The sequence below is a fragment of the Ovis canadensis genome, chromosome 10, assembly GCF_042477335.2.
Source record: "Ovis canadensis isolate MfBH-ARS-UI-01 breed Bighorn chromosome 10, ARS-UI_OviCan_v2, whole genome shotgun sequence".
Classification (NCBI taxonomy): Eukaryota; Metazoa; Chordata; class Mammalia; order Artiodactyla; family Bovidae; genus Ovis; species Ovis canadensis.
In genome coordinates this window covers 23,050,981-23,055,701 of record NC_091254.1, presented here as the reverse complement: position 1 = coordinate 23,055,701, position 4,721 = coordinate 23,050,981, and the positions used below count along the sequence as shown (strand labels likewise).

The 4,721-nt window shown below is 36.4% G+C and overlaps 1 long non-coding RNA gene across 1 annotated transcript; it reads right to left on the bottom strand.

Annotated features, from left to right (window-relative positions):
- Window positions 1-275: 275 nt before the first annotated feature.
- LOC138446751 (uncharacterized) lies at window positions 276-3,803 on the bottom strand. The gene is made up of 2 exons (XR_011259548.1): window positions 3,523-3,803; window positions 276-698 (listed from the first exon to the last, which is right to left on the bottom strand). It is a non-coding gene; the product is annotated as an uncharacterized lncRNA (long non-coding RNA).
- Between the last annotated feature and the right edge of the window lie 918 nt (window positions 3,804-4,721).

The window sequence follows — 4,721 nt, the reverse complement described above, 5'->3', positions numbered from 1 at the left end:
GGATCAACACACATTTTATATACAGTTATTGTTAAAAACTTTGCATAAATTGTTCCATTGGTATCTCTAAATTTCTTGAAGAGATTTCTAGTCTTTCCCATTCTATTGTTTTCCTCTATTTCTTTGTATTGATCACTGAGAAAGGCTATCTTATCTCTCCTTGCTATTCTTTGGAACTCTGCATTCAAATGGATATATCTTTCCTTTCCTTTAGTTTCTCTTCTTTTCTCAGCTGTTTGTAAGGCCTTGTCAGACAACCATTTTGCCTTTTTGCATTTCTTTTTCTTGGGAATGGTCTTGATTACTGCCTCCTGAACAATGTCACAAACCTTCATCCATAGTTCTTCAGGCATTCTGTCTACCAGATCTAATTCCTTGAATTTATTTGTCACTTCCACTGTTAGATCATAAGCGATTTGATTTAGGTCATACCTGAATGGTCTAGTCACCCCACTCCAGCACTCTTACCTGGAAAATCCGGGGGACGGAGGAGCCTGGTGGGCTGCCATCTATGGTGTCGCACAGAGTTGAACATGACTGAAGTGACTTAGCAGCAGCAGCAGCAGCAGAATGGTCTAGTGGTTTTCCCTACATTTTTCAATTTAAGTCTGAATTTGGCAATAAGAAGTTCATGATCTGAGCCACAGTCAGCTCCCAGTCTTGTGTTTGCTGACTGTATACAGCTTCTCCACTTTTGGCTGCAAAGAAAATAATCAGTCTGATTTAGGTATTGACCATCTGGTGATGTCCATGTGTAGAGTCTTCTCTATATTTCATGTAAAGATGGGCACAATAAAGGACAGAAATGGTATGGACCTAACAGAAGCAGAAGATATTAAGAAGACGTGGCAAGAACTATAAGAACTATACAAAAAAGATATTCATGATCCAATAAACATAATCATGTGATCACTCACCTAGAGCTAGACATCTTGGAATGTGAAGTCAAATAGGCCTAAGGAAGTATCACCAGAAAACAAAGCTAGTAAAGGTCAAGGAATTACAGTTGAGTGATTTCAAATCATAAAAGATGATGCTATGAAAGTGCTACACTCAATATATAAGCAAATCTGGAAAACTCAGCAGTGGCCACAGGACTGAAAAAGGTCAGCTTTCTTTCCAATCCCAAAGAAAGGTAATGCCAAAGAATGTTCAAACTACTACACAATTGCACTCATCTCACACACTAGCAAAGTAATGCTCAAAATTCTTCAAGCAAAGCTTCAACAGTATGTGAACCATGAACTTCCAGATGTTCAAGCTGGATTTAGAAAAGCCAGAGGAACCAGAGATCAAATTGCCAACATCGGTTGGGTCATTGAAAAGCAAGAAAGTTCTAGAAAAACATCTATTTTTGCTTTATTGACTATGCAAAAGCCTGTGATTGTGTGGATCACAACAAACTGTGAAAAATTCTTAAAGAGATGGGAATACCAGCCTACTTGATCTGCTTCCTAAGAAATCTGTATGCAGGTCTAGAAGCAACAGTTAGAACCAGACATGGAACAACAAATTGATTCCAAATAGGGAAAGGAGTAGGTCAAGGCTGTCTATTGTCACCCTGCTTATTTAACTTATATGCAGAGTACATGAGAAATGCCCGTCTGGATGAAGCACAAGTTGGAATTAAGATTGCTGGGAGAAATATCAATAACCTCAGATAAGCAGATGGCATCACCCTTTTGGCAGAAAGCAAAGAGGAACTAAAGAGCCTCTTGATGAAAGTGAAAGGAGAGTGAAATGGTTGCCTTAAAGCTTACATTCAGAAAACAAAGATCATGGCATCCATTCCATCACTTCATGGAAACAATGGAAACAGTGAGAGACATTATTTTGGGGGGCTCCAAAATCACTGCAGATGATGACTGCAGCCATGAAATTAAAAGACCCTTGCTCCTTGGAAGAAAAGTTATGACCAACCTAGACAGCATATTAAAAAAGAGAGACATTACTTTGCCAACAAATGTCCATCTTGTCAAAGCTATGTTTTTTCCAGTAGTCATGTATGGATATAAGAATTGGACTATAAAGAAAGCAGATCATGGAAGAATTGATGCCTTTGAACTGTGATGTTGGAGAAGACTCTTGAAAACCCCTTGGACTACAAAGAGATCAAACCAGTCCACCTTAAAGGAAATCAGTCCTGAGTATTCATTGGAAGGGCTGATGTTGAAGCTGAAACTCCAATACTTTGGCCACATGATGTGAAGAACCAACTCACTGAAAAAGACCCTGATGTTGGGAAAGATTGAAGGCAGGAGAAGAAGTAGACGACAGAGGATGAGATGGTTTGATGGCTTCACCAGCACGTTGGACATGAGTTTGGGTAAACTCAGGGAGCTGCTGATGGACAGGGAAGCCTGGCATGCTGCAGAACATGGGGTTGCAGGAGTTGGACCTGACTGAGCAACTGAACTGAACTGATTGTTAAAATGCTTCATGCTTATTTCTTTTTTATTTTCAAGAGGAAAAAATAATTACAAAAATTTTACTATGATAAAATAGCTTGCAGTATGTAACCACAGTCTGATAATAATAATTTGATGTCAAATATAATGTAAGAGATATCAATAGTCAATGTTTATTTAAAGCTACCAAAATTACAATATGTGCAACTCATTGTAGTTGGCTATTGGGAAAAAAATGAAAGGAAGGCATGACTTCTAAAAGACAGACAGTTAAGCCAATTTCATGTTTTACTGGAAATGTTGTGGGAAATATTTTCTCCTAGAAGATTGAAGAAAAAATGGACTTTGGACTGGGGTTTTGTTCTTATCACAGACATAATCCATATCTACAACTTTTATAAGTTCAACATGCTGTCCTATTTAATGTGTGAAGTTTATTTAATGTTTTATTTCAGTGCTTCTCAAAGTGTTTATGGACGTCCCCTAAAGACGCTTCGTATGGTCCCTGAAATCCTTTTTCTGATTTACATGTCTGTGTGATCCCTGATTATCTTCAATTACAAAACCTGAAATGGCATTTCACAACAGATTACATACAGAAACTGATATAGGAACCCAGCTGTGTACAATCAAAGGAGACATTAGAAACATCTCTTTTTAAAAGTAATACAGTGCCAGTTCTGATTTTTCTGTTTGGAAAACATTTTTCATAAATGTTTTATTTTACTTTAATTCCTTGGAATATATCTTAATGAAACTGTAAGAAAAATGTTTCAAATACACAAGCACACAAATAGTCACATGGTAGGTATTTGACAGGAGAACACTGAATCCAATAGAAAGTTAAAAGAAAAGAGTCATAATATGGAGCATTGAATTTTCCTTTTAACATATGCCTTCTTCCTAAATGTCCTATGATTCTCTTATATTAATAACACTTCTACAATTGTTTTTATCTCCCATTCACAATTCAATGTACTATATTGATATTAATAATAATAATAAGACTTCTAGTTTCACAAAAACTTATCCAAAAAAGCTCTAGTAGAGTCTTCACTGAGAATTATGTTCTGTTATTTAAAGTATTATGTCAATCTGGTTTACACACTCTTACCTCTACTTTTCTCTGATCTCAAATATCTCCAACAGCTTCACCTCTGTCTGGCACTCATTTCCACTGGCCACTGCTACTCATGTCATCAAGGAGTCTCTCTTACACCCAGGCATGTTTCTTTAAATTCAGTTTACATTCTCTGACACTCTTACACATTCCTCAGCTTTTCCCTGGATTGTAGATAAAGAACAAAGTCCTTAAACTGAATTTCAAAGACCCTACAGGGTATGATCCTCTGACTTCTCCTTTATCTTCTAGGCATGCTTGTTCTCTCACCCACTGGCTTTCCTACAGCTTCTGGCACATGCCCTTGTCTTTATCACCATGGAGATTTTGCACACGCCAGATCCTTCCTTGAGTCGGTTTATTCTACTACACTCATGTGATTACTTACCTCCTTCTTTTGCTTTGGATAGCAATTGAAGTCTGATTTGTTTTGGATACCTTCTCAATTCTCCAGACGAGGTTGTTTTCCTTGGTTAAACTCTCTAACAGAATCATGTTTCTTGTTCCCTGTTGCCCTCTCCTTTTAGAAAGTTGCTCACCCCATCATTTTACAATAAGTCATGCAACATATGACTAACATCTACTTAAATTATGTACATAAATGTTTGTCTAAATTTAATTTGTACTCACATTATTTGATTTATAGCTAATAGAATTCTAATTCTTTTGAGAATGGGTAGTTTGTTCAGTAGTGAAAAACACATAGTAGGGGCATAGGAAGCATTTTTGAGTCTCTCTTTATTAGTTATAAAGTATGAACTTCATCCCCCAAAGAAATGAAAATTAATTACTTAAAATGCTTTCTTTTGGAAAATTGGAAATATTTTCAGTTCTGGCTATGGGGATCATTGTAACTTATTGCTGTGATTGTAGCTGGAGGCATTAGAAGAAGAAAAGTAGAAATTGACATGAGGATTGATAGATTTGTGGTTTTACTCCAATTTTCCAAATGTTAAGTAAACCTGAGTTACGTTGAAAGTTAGTTTTAACTTAAAGTCATTTCTTGACTAAGATAAAAACTTCACCAAACACTTAGAGTGTTATGTCATATCAACATTATCAAGATTTCCTAAAGGAACAAGAAAAGAATAATTTGAAATGCGTACTCCAAATGCTCCTTTCTCTTAGTGCGTGCAAGAGTATTTGTGTGTTTTACTTCATCTAATTTCACTTTGCCTTAATATTGCCTTTTG